Genomic DNA, 18,126 nt, shown 5'->3' with positions numbered 1-18,126 from the left:
GTTTAGGGTGAGTTGCTTTATTGGAGAGCTGTAGGGACAGTCACACTTCTCTTTTCATCCTTCTCAAGATGGACAGAGCTCTTGCTGTGCTACCTTTCTATCTTATTTTTTCTCTTTCTCAGGCTCTTTCTCTCCATCCGAGTGGCTTATTTTTGCGCCATTGTCAGGATGTTGTTGGCATGACTCCGGCCTTGTAATCGTCCTGTCTTCCTCTGTACTCTCCTCTCTTATCACCTGTCAAAGCTCAGGCAAGCAGGAAGCAAATTGCTAAACACTGACCTACGTGAAGAGCTCAGCCTTCCAGATTTGAATTGCTAATTTTGCAATTGCACTTCAATTATTTGCAACCAAGGCATTTAGCGGGCCTACTAGACAAGAACTCTGTACCAAAACTTAGTGTGCAGCCTAGTGTGGTGTCTTCTAAGGTAGCAACTAACTAACAGGGATCCTCCTAACTGATAAGCAACACTTTATGTAGGCAGTAAGTCAACGCAGCCCACAAGGTATATATATATATATGAGTGGTGACTTAACCAAGTAGGATGGGTGATGTGTTATCCCAATGCAGATACACCCAGGTACACCCAATGCTGTACGTTGGATGGCTTTACAGTATTATTCCAAACATAAGACCCCCCCCCCCCCCTTTTCAAGACATACCTTTTTGGAAAAGACTTTTTGAGGATCAAATCTTGTCTTTTATAAAGATAAATGATTTTATTTTAAAATCATTTTCATATTGCATATTTTTCATATAAAAAAATGTATATTGAAAGTATGGTAAATACTGATAAGAATGTGCCAAAAACAAATCACATTTAAAATAAACACTTTATGGCATACCATAAAACAAACCTTAAGTTCTCATTTCCAGTAGATTTCACAATGAAAAGAATAGTAGATATTTTTTTAGGTACAGAGACAGATGTTGGAATGTATATATATATATATATATATATATATATATATATATATATATATATATATATAATTTACTATAGTTTTTTATGTTATACTTATGCTAATTTGCATAATGTATTAATGTGTGTGTATATTTATGCAGTACGTGTATATGCATGGAATTTTTTATTCATGTTTATACTTAAAATTTGTATATAAAAACTGTAACTAACTGTACTGTAACTAACTGTGTGTGTGTGTGTGTGTGTGTGTGTGTGTGTGTGTGTGTGTGTGTGTGTGTGTGTGTGTGTGTGTGTGTGTGTGTGTGTGTGTGTGTGTGTGTGTGTGTGTGTGTGTGTGTGTGTGTGTGTGCGTGTATGAATGTATTCATTTATATTGAAATATGTGCATTATGTACTCTATAGATGTTAAAACACTGCAGACAGTGCATGCAAGTAACCTTGGCACAGTTCATTTTTAGAGAATGGCTTTAGTCAGTGGTTTTAAGTGGGTTTTGTTTTGTTTTTTTGATAATGTTTTGTTGACATGACTCTCTTAAAAGGATCATTAAAAGGCAATAATCCTCATCTACCTCAAACATTTATCAAAGGCTGTCTCAGCGCCCGCACACAATGCATCAAAAAGTGCTTGCTCCTGTGCCCTTTGCATGCTGCTAATTGGAGACGAGCTTAAACGACTGTGCCAGACCTGCCATGCAAAAGTCACCCAGCGATGAGAGTCCTATCTGGGGAATGAGGGATGACTGCTCTCCCTCGACTCTCTTATCTGCTGTCTCTCTGACTCACAGCCTTAATGTTCCTCATACCAGCGTTATAATCTCAGACCACTGCCCTCGGAAATAAGATGGCCAGATTAAGTGGCGGCGGCTGTGTTTGTGTTTGTGTGTGTGTGTGTGTGTGTATGTGTGTGTTTGTGTGTGTGTTTGTGTGTGTGTTTGTGTGTGTGTGTGTGTGTGTGTGTGTGTGTGTGTGTGTGTGTGTGTGTGTGTGTGTGTGTGTGTGTGTGTGTGTGTGTGTGTGTGTGTGTGTGTGTGTGTGTGTGTGTGTGTGTGTGTGTGTGTGTGTGTGTGTGTTACGAGGCGTAGACATTACTGTGTGGGCTGGAAAATGTCAAGGCCCCTTATTTTGTCAAGCTAATGAGCACAGTAGCCAGTTAATGGTGCAAGCGTTGAGCCTGTTGTAAACTGCAGTGCTGTGCGAAAAATACACTCTTAGTTAAGAGGCCTTGGAGCAGTGAACGTTACAGCTTCACAGCACCATGGAATCACTCGAACACAATGAAAGACAACTAAAATAAATTTGCCTAAATCCATTTTAAAATAAGTACTGAAAGAGTGACATTGTTATACTGAAAACAGCATACCTCTATAAACAAGTTTACATATAGAAAAGCTACAGCGTTGTTGGACCAGATTGTTTTCAGAGTTCATTTCAGTGTTATTCGCTGGTTTGATGATAATCACAAAATGTTTTGAACTCATGTTCAGCACTGGGAAATGTGCTGAATAAATCAACAAAACGGAACATTTACATGTATTCATTTAGACTGTTATTCAAAGTCACACTGTACAAATGTCAAATGCTACAACACAACATATGAACTCGGTTTCAAAACCTAGTGAACTGCTTTGTTGCCTACTCCCTACATTTACAGAGGGACATGGTGGTGGAAAAAGATGGGAGATTGGAGGAATAAGTTTGCTCGCAAAACCTTTGTGTTCCCTCTGCAAAACTTTTGGGTTCACCTGAGAAACTCTGCGTCCACTCGCAAAACTTTTGCGTTCTTTGTGAGCGAACGCATAGTGTCTCAGAGGAACGCAAAACATTTTGAATGCAAAGAAATGGTTAGTAGGTGATTTTTCATTCTAAAATCACGTTAACACGCACACTGTTTGCATTTTGTGACTATACTATTGAAACGTGTATTTTAACAATTATAGATTGGCCTCACTCACTTCCATTGTAAGTGTTTTGCTGAAGGCAAGATTTTTTTCAAAGAAAAGAAGTCAAATTAATTTTTGTGATCAACATGTCACAAGTGTTGCCAATTAACTTGTACTTGTCATTTAATTACTGCCTTGGTATACAGCGCACTTGATTTTGGAACAGAACAAATGCTACAGACAGAAAATGCCATTATTATCAGAAAGCATATTGAGGTACTGAAAATATTACTGGACCAACAATTCTGTAAACCTCATTTGTAACGGCTCTTTTCTCTTCATCATGTGGGTGTGGTGTTGATGCCCTTTTTTGCACACCCCACGGAGGTGCACGATCACCACCCCCTCAAATAATGGAGATTTTGCCAGCAGTTGTAACGCTCCATGTGTGTGTTTTCATTGTGTGTGTGTGTGATGCATGCTGGGGCAGTGTAATGTATTCTGAGAGAGCTCAATTGGCCATGAAATCCTCAGTGGGGAGAAGCATACAGAATGTGTGGTCGAGCATGCTGGGGATGAGTTGAAGACGGTGTGGCGGCTCAGGGCATATGTTCCTCCAGCATGGCCAAAATAAGCAAACACGTGCACCCACCAGTCCTCCGGCCCCCTGCAACCACAATAGTATGTGCTTAACAACCCGCAAAAGCAAGAGGAGGAGAAAATTACTGCAACTTGAGCACTAAGAAACATATGAGTGGAGTGTTACTGAAATAGTAGGGGAGTGTTAACTCTTTCCCTACAAGCTATAAAAAAAAAAAATTGTCAGCCATGGCCAGTGTTTTTTTTTTTTTTATCATTTTCACAAAAATTGATGGACCCCAGAATATTTTGTTTTATGAATATCTGAACATGCAATATATCAAAAGAAAGAACATACCCTCTGCTTTTAAACAACAAAACCTGTTTTATTCTAGCTTTATACATTCTTTTTTATCAACACTTGAATATGGGTACGTTTCATAAAAAAGCAACATTTTGAGCAAAAAGCTTAGAAAATCACGTTGTTGTCAAAGACTACGTTTGGATCATATTCAGAATGATGATCAAAACATAGATGTAGTAGATGGAATCCATCAACACCCCTAAAGATTACACAGTCCTATAACTCGTCCTAGCTCGACATTTCATTCAGTAACATTAGGCAGTTTTGATTTATATGCTGTTTAATGTTTGTGATATGCATATGATTACATATGATATCGATTGTTTCTGCATCGTCTTCACTTGTGATTTGATCAGAAGATTCAGTACTCTTTCAGAAGACGTGTCATAGCGCCCCCTACCATATAACAGTGAAAACAGGGAAAGTTGAAAAATTATGTCAATGTCGAGGAAAATCGTTAAATGCGTTATATTCTTTAATAGAGACATCATTCATGGTCAGCTTAGGTGGTCGTGATTCTCTTTATTTAGCTCATTTTTTAAAGCTGATTGTTACAACCCACCATGTGTTACAACACTCCTTGACCTTCCCTTTTATTATTTTTGATAAACTCTACACAGATTTACTGAGAGCGAAAACAAAATGCACTGTAGATTCTGCACTTCAGATTTTCTATGGATGTGTTGCAGAATCGAGTTTACTGTGTAGTGCGGTGTGAAAGCAGTGATGCACGCAGCTAAGATCAACATTTTCCACGTTTTAAAGAAATACGTGGTGGAGGTCAAATAGATTTAGTTGATTCGGTTACAGAGTGAATCTTTCAACACTCCCCAGAAAACCACAAAGTTCTGTACTTATAATATAAATGCACTGGAATTTAACTTTGTTAGCTAGTGAGTTGATGGCTGCCAGTAGATGCGTAAAATACCATTCATACCTCCACTAATGTGTTCTTCTAATACATTGTCCAATGCTAATGTAATCTGACTGAAACTACAGCCACTTACATTTAGTATCTGCACACCAAATATTTTTTTTCAAATTGTTTTTACCCTACGCCATGGGAAGCTTCTACAGTACGTAGCTTAAGTAATGTTTTGCTTTTCTGTGAATGTGCCATTCAAGCACAAGCACATGTCTTATTTCTAAAAACCCAAGGCTACATCCTCCAGGTTCACAATGACAACTGTGTGCTGTAGTAGATGAATGTACTGAGCCAAACAACAAGGATGGCTGAAGAGTCTGTTATGACACTGAAATAGAAGCTTTTATTTCATAAAATGCATTCTAAAGGATTGTCCGGGAAAATGCAGGGAAAGCCTTGAGCTGTTAACCTAATGGAGCATGTTGCACTATTTGATCCTTATCTAAGATATGAAGGAAAGGGTATAATAAAGATTTATAATTAAATACATTTACAATTAAATAAATTACATATCGACATATTGCAAGTGATTAAGAAGAACTAATAAACAAATTAAGAAGCAAATAAACACTTATATAGTGGCTGATTGTCTCTAAAATACCAAATTATTAATTTGTTAGTCTTTATTCATGTGACTTAATTTTAACATTCAGAAAGCTCTGAAAGCTCACTCTGTGTGATGAGCAGCTGATTGGGACATTGTGAAGTGGAGGACGATATCGCCTGATTCATAATTCACAAAGAAAAAAAATTCATATGTTGATATCACTGCACCATGATTGATATTTTGTAAAAGAATTTGGTTTTAGTACAACAACAAGGTAATAAACTGTGTTATGATTTTGTCAAGGCTCGGAAGTAAGGATTTTTGTTCTCCACAATTTCTGAAATTTCTATGAATTTCTGATCATACAGTACTTTTATATTTGCATTTGTAATTTTGTTTTTTCTAAATACGTAATTTTCAGATTGATTAATGCATATGTGTGTTTATTTTATATATGTATGTATATATGTATTATTGAAATATATAATTTATTCACACATATATTTGTCCCCTTACAGAGCAATAATGGATTGTATTTATAATGTGACTGTTCCATGCACTAGCCACAAACTCATATAGGTAATTTACCCATTTGCACAGACACTAAGGGAAACCTACGAAATCTGGCAAGGTGTGTTTTAATTGCCCAATCATTAGACTATTGCATGTTTTTTTGCATGTGCTATCAAATTTTTAATAAATGCAAACCTCTAATAAATCAGGGCCTTAGTGCACAAATGCCTACAGGACCTTGTGCATGTCCGTAATGGTGGGTTTATGTCAGTGGTGATGACAAGGTGAAATGAACGCCAGGTGCGCTTACTGGCAGTGCCGTTTCAGTTTGCCCCATCTCCTCGGCAGTAGGAAATTTGGGCTCTTCAGAAACAATATACAGTATGCTCATTCATATGTTTGTGTTTGTTTGTGCGTGAGTCTATTTATAAAGCGCCATCTCCTCGTACACCACGGCTCTCATTATAGATTCTGTGAGGAGCTGAGTGGGGAAATGTGCTCTCTATCTAATAGCTTGGAGGGCTCAAGCTAGTGGAGCCACATTAGGATAGGAACAGGCCAAGTGGAGTCATGCACAGTGGTGCTACCGGTGCACAGTTCGGTATTGTTTCCTTTCACCTCTGCCAAGCCATCCTGCTAAATCACTTTAACAGCAGAGTTTTTCTCTGAATGAACTCATAACAGCATAATAAGCCACAGGCTGCGGCAACCGATGGGAGAAATCCTTTCAGCCCAGTGTCGGGATGCAAGGGAACAGGAAATGGTCCAGTTCTGAGCTGTTCATTTATTACCGGCACTGCCGGCGAAAATGAGATGGAGAGCAGCAGAAGTAAATACAGCGTTTGTGGAGGTTGACCACCCTCGAGGCTGATCTTCATTACCCAAGTGTGTACATTTTAAAGGTGTAATGTACAGGCACTAACCTTAGCACCTTTCTCCATATGCAATTGTCATAAAAGCTGTCAATTTTTCTGAAAATTTCTGTTTGATTTCTAATGTGTCTTTATAAAACATCACATGATGGTAATTTCTGCAAAATGGGCTCTCGCTACTGTAAATCACTGGGGAAATGGGTGCAAATATTGTCCGCTCAAAGGGACGTTGATGAATACACATGCATTCTGGAACCTGCAACATAAGCAGATTAATGTAATTCTATCTGATGGATGTTTAATGTATATGTCTAATGATAAAAAATAGCAGCTGTACCTCAAAAGAAAACCATGATACTAATCAGCATATTTCTTTTCTGTAGTGGCAATGTCACATATATCTTGTTCTTGTTGTGGTTAGTGTTTCTTGTTTTGTTTTTTCAACCTCTGCAAATTTTTTATTTATTGTCCAATAACATGCAATCATCAATTAACTGTTTTTTCTTTTTTTTTTTACTATAAGTATAAGTTACTATACATCCAAAGCAAATAAAAAATAAAATGCAATTTATTCCTGTTAATCTTTACATTTTCATTACTTTAGAAATAATTCTAATATGCTTATTTTGCTGCTCAACAAACATTTCAAATAGTTGCGCTGCTTAATAGTTTTGTGGAAACTGTGATAGATTTTTGCATCAAAGTTTACAAAGACAAAGTTTAAAAATAGAAATATTTGTAGCTTAAATGTCATTGTCACTTTTGATCAAATTAATGCACACCTTCTGAGTTAAAGTATCAATATATTACAAAAAAACTTGCTCTCACTGACCCCAAACAAAACGGCAGTATACGGTATATTCCTTTCACATGCATTAGCATTTTTTATTTGATTTTGCATATTGTAAAGTTTGTGTATTGGGATACAGTTTATGTTGTATATGCATTTCTACATCGGCAATAACGTTGTTCCACATGCGGGAGGGGTGTACACTTTAATAATGAATATAAAAAAACTATATTTACCGTTTGCTCATCTTAATAGATGCCATGCCACATGCCAGAGCAGCATATCTGAAAATCTGTGTGTGTTTTAGTGTGACTCTCTGGAATGACCTCAGCCAATGTGACTGGCTGTATTTGTTTCCTTGCACAGCTGCCATTGGCCCGTCTTTCTCTGGGTACGGCACAGACCTGTCCGCCTCTCCTGTGCACACACATACAGGTCATTATGCGTAAACAGGCCTCTTGTCCACTTACTCAGCAAAAATAGGAAAAACTTCCTCACACGATAGCTTGTATGGATCACCCCAGTAGCACGCTTACTCAATCCAATGAATAATAAAAATGATCCTGTGTGGAGGCCGTGGTGAATAACGCCGATGCTCACTGCGGTATATTTCATTGCAGATGAAGTTATAATCAAGGTAATGGTATATTCATAGCATTCGTTGTCTCAGACAAATGACTGCAACAGATGAATTATGCATAAAGGCGTTGCATCAAGCCTGTCATCTGACCTTAAGTTACAGCAGGAGAAGAGGAAAGTGCAGCAATTCCATTTATAATCCATTTGTTGTTACCTCCGGTCATTCCTGTAGTTGTGCTCCTTTAGCAAGTTTCAAATGAGTCATAATTATTTTAAGTGTTAAATTATAAGGTGTGATATGTAATGTCACATTCTCTTAACTTGTGCACATATTCCTCAGACTTTAAGCTTTCTCCTTGCCGTTTTTTAATTCCAAATTCATTTTAATTTCAAGATCCTCATTAGCATTTTTGATGTCCTCTACTTTGTCAGAGTACAGTGTATGCTTTGTGATCAACCTGAGCCCTAGGGATTCCACGTTCTACCTTTATGGACGCGTCTTTGGCATCAGGCTAATGTGTGTGTACAGCCATCCCATTGGATGAGCAACTGTTAATGCATGATTATTTAATTTAGTTTCAATGTGGTCCGATCTAATTTGGGAGCATGATAATTACCTAGCAATCAGACTCTTAATAGACTGTGACTAGGTGTTGATGCAAAACCCAAGTGAAGGCTGCTAGCCCTTTAGCTACAGGATTTCCAGGACTAATGTAATACTCTGGAGAGCAGGGGAAGGGAAACTTCAGTGTTTTGGTGGTATTTATGTTCTTTGCTACATGAAAGCACACACTGCTTCACAAGGAGGGTGTATCACATTTACTGTTCCACAATATATGTGGACACAGATCCATGAAAATGCCACTACTGTTACATTGTGTAGCTATTCAAGTGCATAATTGCAGGTAACTCAGAATTGTTCGACTAGAGCAGCTCGGGATTTGTGTCCATTTACAGTATGAATGGCAGTAAGGACTTTCACAATGTTCCTATTTCAGATTTCTATTTCAAATAAATGGTTTTGAACTTTCGGTTCATCTAAGAATCCTGAAAAAAATGTATATTGATAAAAAAAAAAAAATATATATATATATATATATATATATATATATATATATTAGGCCATTACATATATAATATATAAAATAAATGATGTATGTGTGTGTGTGTGTGTGTATATATATATATATATATATATATATATATATATTATATATATTATATTATCGAAAATACAGAAAAAATTTATATTGTAAACTACTTTTATGAACGGCACTATCAAAATAAGCTTGACAACTGTTTTCAACATTGATAATCATATTCTTAAATCGTAAAAGTAGTTTACAATATTACATTTTTTCTGTATTTTTGATCAAGTGACAGCCTTGGTGAGCAAGAGACTTCTTTCAAAAATATTGAATATGTTACCACCCCAAAACATTAGAACAGTAATGAAATAAATTAAATTCCATTACTTTTGAAATGTTGTGAAATTCATTAAATTTTTTGCTAGGTTAACATTTGTTCTAATTTGACAATTCGATTTGTTCAGTTATATGCCAGTCAGAAACTTTTAGCTGCATTTCCACTGTCAAGCCAATGCGAGCAAGGGCCATAAGAGGCCATAATAAAACAGCGTAAACTGGTATTTATCATTATTTCACACAGAAGGAGGACACCATATTAAATCGCATCTGCTCTTATTTATTTGTGATCGCATTGCTACTTTAAACAGCTCCATTAAAAGTGCAGTAATCGATTTTTCAAAAACACTGTTGAATGTGGATCGGAGTTAGCACCACAACAAACTTGTAGCCAATCAGCAGTAGGGGGCGTGTCCACTCATTATTGGGGAGGAGAGAGAGCAAGAGGGAGGTCTGAAGAAAGACTGCAGAAAGAGAGATGGCTGAGAGACATTACAAAAGAGAAAATGTCTGAGGAATATCACTGGAAAAAGAAGGATTATGATCAGAAAAGTGCTTTAGGACCCACATTAATATTTGAATAGCTTTCCAGCGCTGGAGAGACCTAAGCAAGAAGGCCTGAAAACGGATGCTGAGGTTGCATTGTTTTTTCACCATACGTGAGTAACATTTGTAACATATGTGTGCTGCCGGCGACTAACAACAAACTCTTGCTTGTATATATTCTTGTGGCCTGTATTTTTGTGCTTGCTTGTCGTTGATATAACTTACTGTTAAATGCATGACTGGCCACATTTGCGTGTCAGTGACGTCTGTTTGGTGTCCACAAACTTGTCTCACCCAGTCACAGTGAGGTAATATGGAGAGAATATGACAGATGCTGTTATTCGTAACACCAGAACAAATAATAATGTGTGAAATGGCTGTCAAACGTTGTGCTTTTCCTGGGCATGTGTAGCGCTTGGTGCCCTGCCCATCCTTTGAACAATCACAATATTAGAATCTGACCATCTGAAGATTTGTATGGTCATAAAAATAAATCTGACTGTTTGGCAGATTTTTGTGAAAATATTTTGTAAAAACATTAAGTTGTCACATTCAAATCAATGGTATTATTTTCTTAAGCGTGGCTTTACAGAATAAATATATTTTTGTCTTGACAACTCTCAGAGTGTTTGGCATGGTAATGCATACAGTATGACAATGTTGATATATTGGGTCTTGGTGGAATAGATCTACTATTGCTGCTGCTGCTGTTGTTTATTGCTGCTGCTACTGCAGAGCTAGTACAGGTCTTTCTACTGCCAATACATACACGACACACTGCTAGTGTACACGAATTACCCGTAACAGATCTATACAGGTGGAGCTGGGGAAGGGGGGTTTCTGAAAGCGCACTGCACTGCTATATAGCAAATGCTGACGGAGGGTTGAGCAGCAAGCTCATTGGCTACTGATACAGAAAGAACCAATCAGCTTTGCCCTATAGAGAATAGCATGATTGCAAGCAGATTGAGTTAACTCTTTCAATGCCAGCGTTTTTTATTTTATTTAAATTTTTTGTTTATTTTTAGTTGCCAGCCACTTCCAGCGTTTTTGACAATTGTAACAAAAATTCATGGCCCCCAGAATATTTTGTTGTATGAATATCTGAACATGAAATATATCAAAAGAAAGAGCAGAGCCTCTGCTTTTAAACAAAAAAACTGTTTTATTCTGGCTTCATGCATTCTTTTTTTAATCAACACTTGAATGTAGGTAAGTTTCATGGAAAAATTAAAATTATGAGCAAAAAGCTGAGAAAATCACGTCTTTGTCAAAGACTACATCCAAATGGGATTCAGAACGATGATCAAAACACAGATGTAGTAGACACCCCTAATGCATGCACAGTCCTGTAACTCATCCTGGCTCGACATTTCATTCAGTAACATTAGGCAGTTTTGATTTATATGCTTTTTAATGTTGATCGCGTTATTTTACATGTGCATATGATATCGATTGTTTCTGCATCTTCTTCGCATTTGTTTTGATCAGGAGCTTCAGAAGATGCGTAATAGCGCCCCCTACCATATAACAGTGAAAACACGGAAAGCTGGAATATTCCATCAATGGTGGGGACGTGTTTTCTCACTTATGACAGAAATTGCCGTCAATGGTGGGTAAAGAGTTAAGAACCTATCCACCTGCACTATCTAGAGTTTCATGACAGAACTTTGTATATATATATATATATATTTTCCATTTTTAATAAATAAGGCACATCAAATTTGTATTTATCTATATGCACAATGTATAACTGGGATGTTATTCAAATTAAAGTGGAACAGCAGGATATCATGCCTTGGAAGACATGTTGGTAACACTTTACAAAAAGATCTAATTTCTTAACATTAGTTATGCATTAACTAACATGAACTAGAACATCGAACAATTAGCAATATCTTTTTTCTTTTAGTTCACAAGGCATTAGCTAATGTTAACAATACATGATTTGATTTTAAAAATGTATTAGTAAATGTTGAGATTAATATTAATAAATGCTGCAGAAGAATTGTTAGTTCATGTTAACATATAAAACCTTTTTTTAAAGGTTCACCAGAATGTTTTAGTCTGATGCACACATTATAGATCTAGGAGATGCTGTTCCTTGACGGCGTCCTAAAAATATCCCAGCATGAGATAGATCTACGCCTCAGATGGCTTTTTGATAGAGTGTTTCAGAGGAGCAACCCTCAGCTCTGCCCTACTCTAAATGAGTAGCAATGAGGACACCTGCCCAGTGGGTCTTGTGCCGTCCTTCCCCCCATTTAGAGTGGTATCTTTACTCCAGTCGTCCTCTGTTCGGCCTCTGACTCACTTGTTCCTTCCTGTTGTCCCCTTCGTTTAGTCTCACGTCAAAAACCTTGGGATGAGGTTGGCCCAACTCTGGGCCCAGCGTGAGGAGGGGGGCTTCAGAGAACTTTAATTGGAAAGCTAATGTGTTTCTGTGCACCGCTAGGTGACATGACTCACCGTGCCTGCTAGCGAGAAGTCTAGCCAGGGCTGTTTACAGAGAGCCGAAGACAGCAGGAGCCCAAAGCCCTCACCTCCTCCCACTCGCGCATTTCAAACCCACCATCAGCACTATGGAGATGCTTTGTGGGCAAATAATCGTATGCATGAGTGTAACCTCACACAATAGCCTGGCGAGCTTCAATTCGCTTCGCAGCGTCCTTTCCCTGCAGCCTCACTCTCGCGGTTACATGGTCACAGACCGGTGACCCTCATTGTTCTTGACAGCCTTGCCAATAGTTTGTAAGAAAGTGACGTGTTGAGCGGTTTCCATCAGAGAGCGGCATGTGATTGATGGAGGCTGGGTAATGATTGGCCAATCAGGGATGAGGTTTAAGCCAGGGAGGACACTGGGAGGAAATGAAAGGAGCAAAGAAAGCTGACACTGCAGAAGCACAGCACCATTCGGTGTGAGGTGGGGGTGGGAAGCACCTGGGAATTGTGGGAGATGCTATGTGTTCAGCCACCTACATAAGACAGCGTGTACCGGTGACTTGATGTGTTTTTTTAATAAATGATACTTGGTTACGTGGGAGTGGAGACACTATTATTCTTGAAATTTTGTTAAAGCAATTATTCCTAACCGGGAGTATGTGTACCCCCCACAGGTACTTTATTCGGTTGGGAGTACTTGGACAGGTAACAGAAATTCTGGCTTAAAATATTAAAATAAATTATAATGTAGGACAATATGATATATTAATATTGTTATGTTAATTACACTCCGTTATAAACATATAATACTGTAAATGTTATAATATAATACTATTATTATATTAATATATTTTTAAAGTAATATTAGAACAGAACAGGCCATTTTGCATCTTAGTTTCAATCTTCTTCTTTTTTTCCACTAATGCTGCCTTCACGTGCTATCGGATTTATAGTAAATACTAGTTTTCTAGTTAAAAATTGGACATGAATGCCCGTCATGTTGGGCGGGAACTTTAAACTTGGCAGAGGGGAAAACGATTTTGACTGGTATTTTTAATTAGTTTTTTCCACAACAGCTACATCACCTCGTCTTGTCATTAAAGTAGTGAGCAATGCTTTAGTTTAGGGTCCAATTCTCACTATCAAATAGTTGCATGTTATCATGCATATTACTAGGATATTGGCTGTCAATTACAGTAATACTTATAAAGCATACATTATCTGTCTATCTGTCTATCTGTCAGTCTATATGTCAGTGAGAATTAAAGGGTTAGTTCACCCAAAAATGAAAATTCTGTCAGTAATTACTCACCCTCATGTTGTTCCAAGCCCGTAAGACCTTCGTTCATCTTCGGAACACGAATTAAGATATTTTTGATTAAATCTGAGAGCTGGATCACTCCTCCATAGGCTTCTAAGGGATTGAAACTTGCCAGCCCCGAAAAGTTATTAAAGACATTGTTAAAATAGTCCAAGTGACTACAATGGCTCAATCTTAAGTTTATCAAACAACGAGAATACTTTTTGTGCGCAAAAAAGACTAAAATAACGACTTTATTTCAACAATTCATTTCCTTCTCTGTGGGCCTCGAGTCAGTTCACTAGTTTAACAGCATACGCTTCTGATGTTGTACGTCACACGGATTACCCACATCACCAGCGTCGGCCAATGGTGAGCCTACGTGTGACGTAGCTCTGCGCTATCACAATACGTTAACTGACTCGAGAACCATAGAGAAGGAAATTAATAGTTGAAATAAAGTCGTTATTTTTGTTTGTTTTTGCGCACAAAAAGTATTCTCGTCGTTTGATAAACTTAAGATTGAGCCACTGTAGTCACTTGGACTATTTTAACGATGTCTTTAATAACTTTTCGAGGCCGGCAAGTTTCAATCCAGCTCTCAGATTTCATCAAAAATATCTTAATTCGTGTTCCGAAGATGAACGAAGGTCTTACGGGGTTGGAACAACATGAGGGTGAGTAAATACTGACAGAATTTTCATTTTTGGGTAATCTATCCCTTTAACTTTTTTAGTAAATGTGAAAATAGTGCCCCTTTACTCATCTGTAAAGTTGTCAAGTTGCTCTCTGACTGCCTCAAGAACTGTCCAAACCTGTGAAAGACAAACAAGCAAAGTGTCTCATTAAGGGAAGAAGTGAGAGAAGACCTGATGAATCTGCTTTTCATCTTAACTCACATTGATTGTTTTTATTTAAAGTGAATAGTATTAATACTGATAATGGTATGGTGAGATTTGTAATACAAGTAATATTAATTGATGATGAACGACTTCTTTAGCCTTACTAATTGGGCTTTAGGAGTTCCCTAAAGAAAAATGTTTGGCAGCACTGTAATAAGTGTGTTCATATTCGACGACTCGGCCGCGTTCAAGCCATTCCCTGGCACAGCCTACGTTCCGCTAGCCGTGGGCTGTGTGTGGTTGCTGTGGAGTGGGAACAGTATATCTAGTGCATCCATCATGCACACCCCCACAGTCCGGGCCTGGGAGGAATGGTATTTTAGTATGAGTATCAGACCCACTGCAGGTGCCTGATGAATGAACCCTCTGTGACGCTAGCTCTGCTCATCCCTCTTCCGGCACTCTTAGCATTAGCAGTGATCTGCTCAGACTGATTATGAATAGGTCTGCCCTGGCACTTAGCAATTGCTGTTCCCAACGTGAGATGGATAGAATGTCTTCCACAGGTCAATGGCAAAATGTTGGCGGAGAAACCCGGCCATGTTAAGGAAAAGACAGGCATCGTTTTTCTCCTCAGGCACTAGCTGTACTGCAGTGCAGTTATGTCTTGGTTAGTTTAGCTAGCAAGCGCGTGGGCCACTGTGGACAAGGCCATTACGGAGATGATTGCGGTTGTTTGGGCCGGGTTGTGTTTGTCACCTCGTCGCAATGTCAGTGGGCTGGATGATGTCCGGAGGGCTGCAGTGAAGACAGGTTGTCCAATCTCCTGCTCCTCACCCAGGTTGAACTGGACTTCTGCCGGTCCGAAGCTGCCCCTCAGCTACACCTTCACCTGATTTATGCATCACTGGACTCCATTGCAGGCTGAACCTTGGCTGACAAACCCACCACACGCAGCCCTCAGCCATCCACCCTCGCATAAACACACAAACATAAATGTGTGAATCAGGTGCAGGCTGCTTTCCCAGCGGTAAATATTCACATATACGCTCACGTAGCATCATATGGACTGCTGGCTCGTTCGCTTTACTGGACAGAATCCATAGATTCAGACCCTCAGATATGAGGATTACTTTGGTGTTTCTCAATTAATTAAAAGAACCATCTCATAAGAGTCATTTGTTTGTGAATCGAGCTACACTTGTTATGCTGTATGTTTTTAATTCACTAAATGCAACTGGTTCATTGAAGTTACTCATATGAAATGGACTGGACACATGTATATTTGTTTTTATTTTCAGCCCATTAGTACAATTCAATAAGATTTTTATTAATTTTTTTGCCATTATTTCATGGTACACTGCCTTTTTATTGCATACCATTCAATACACACTGCAAGCTAACATCCAAAACTCAGGTAAACCACTTTTTATTGGATGTGTGATTTATTACTTTTTTAGGATGAAAAAATGTTTGTGCTTCTGTGGTGTTTATTACATGTTGCTGGACTTTTACATGTGTCTCTGCAAACTGAATCATTACCATAGCAGCCCCTCTTAACCCACCATGCCTTGAATGCTTTTACTCTCTTTTTTTGATTGGTATTTTCATTTAAAGACCTATTATGCTCTTTTACATTTCCAACTCAAGTGTGCAAGTTGCTGTTTGAGCATGAAAAAAGTATGCAAGTTACAAATTCCCACTTTAAAGGGAGTTATTCTCTATATCAGTAAGCACTGTTTTAGAACTCTCTGAAATGCCTCGATTGCAGTCTGGAGTTTTCTTCCGGGAAGGTACATGTCATCATAGTCCTGATACACACGTCAAATTCCTCATTTAAATAATTCCCGCCCAAGGCATACGCAAAATAAAGGGACACAAGGCCTGGTTGAGTTGCGTTGGTAGTTTGTCAGTTATGGTAAGGGGTGAGACATTTCCCAAACACACTCTTCTGCTTTTCAGAAGGCGGGGCTTCTTAGAGACAGGAACTAAACAGAGCGTTACATATAGACTGGTAAAAGAGGTGCTGCAACAATGTAAAATATGGGAAAAATGTTTTTTGAAGCATGAAAACCTATTCTAGGTGACCCCCAAAAACAAATTCAAGACTTTGTAAAGGGGAATAATGTGGCCTCTTTTTGTGACAGTTGTCAGCACTCGTTCCACGATGTCTGTTTTAAATGAAAAAAAAGCACCATAATATCAGACTCATTTTCTATAAGTCATGCCAAAGATCTTTGTCATTTTCTATTGCAAATGATTCATCTTTCCCACTGTGACTATTTGAAGTAATTTTCCCAGGGTATACAATTATGCAGTGTATCATGCGTGTAATTGTACAGTCTATACTTCACTACATAGTACAGCAGTTGCTCTTTATATATATATATATATATATATATATATATATATATATATATATATATATATATATTTATGTATGTATCTCATCCGACTCTTTGAAGAAGTTTTGGTCTACAGAGGGAGCATGAATCAATGGACTTTATCTGACAGCCCGATCATCTTTCTGTGCAGCAGTACGATGTGCTCTTGTAAACAGTGCGGAGAGTTTAAGAGTGAGTCTGGCTCTATCTTGGCTCAACACCTGCCTTTGGCTGGTTTCAGATGCCTTCTTGAATTACCGAATGTTCCACATGAAAAGATTTAATCTCTCACCTCTAAGCGGATTCATTTAAGTAATTTGCTTATTAGATAATTCCGAGGGCTTTTGTGATCCACAGCAGTAAATTCAAATGATCAAGGAAGAGAAAATTTCAATTCACTGCCAACTGACTGGAACCTGCAGCCACTCCGTAAACATGCCTCCTGAAATTCTGGCATTGCTTATGGCATAAAAACATATTTGAAAATTAGTCACATACATGTTTCATAAAAAAAAAAAAAAGATGTGGATTTTTTTTCTCAGTCTATTCAGAAATCACAATTTTGCCTTTCTTTTTGAAATCCAAAATAATTCGATGATGTAACAATGTATCTCATCAATACTAGATGGTTCCATTACCACACCTACGGACGAGTCCATGCCCCCACCATAGAGCTTCCTTCTCAAATGCAACTTTCACAATGGCAATAGGACTGATCCAATATCCATAAAATTGGCTCAGTTATTTCAAGCTTAATCACATCAAGGGGTAAACGATGAGACGCAGCTTGCATATAGTATATAAACCTCCTCCCCCCTCAACCTAAGAGGATTATACAGCATCTGATAAGGCCGATGATGACAGTACTACCCTGGGTTATGAGCTCAGGATGTGACTGGCATAAGCAAAGGATGTTTAGGGCTCTGGGGATTCAGATTTTTTTAATTATTTTTTTTATTATTTAAAGAAATTACTTTTATTTTGATGTTCCTCTTGTCTGGCATAACATTGTTGCAGTCTGGAAGCTTAGTATTTGTTTATGATTTTTGATAGACATGTTATTATGTGGAATTCAGCATTGTTCGGTTTATTTAAACAAAAAAAATACAAATATGAATCATTCATATTTAGACATTTCATTTGACATGCTCTACTGTTCAAAAGTTTGGGGTCTGTAAGATTTTTGTAAAGTTTTTTGAAAGAAATCTCTTATGCT

At 37.9% G+C, this 18,126-nt stretch overlaps 1 protein-coding gene across 23 annotated transcripts in view; it reads left to right on the top strand.

Annotated features, from left to right (window-relative positions):
• Positions 1-18,126, top strand: part of nrxn2a (neurexin 2a) — a 316,646-nt gene that overhangs the window by 155,139 nt on the left and 143,381 nt on the right. The gene's annotated exons all lie outside the window — the stretch shown is intronic.

This window comes from Siphateles boraxobius, unplaced genomic scaffold (genome assembly GCF_051911475.1).
Source record: "Siphateles boraxobius isolate OS27281-9 unplaced genomic scaffold, OSU_SipBor_1 18, whole genome shotgun sequence".
Taxonomy (NCBI): Eukaryota; Metazoa; Chordata; class Actinopteri; order Cypriniformes; family Leuciscidae; genus Siphateles; species Siphateles boraxobius.
The sequence above is the reverse complement of the archived record's forward strand: the minus strand, read 5'-3'. Positions and strand labels throughout refer to the sequence as shown.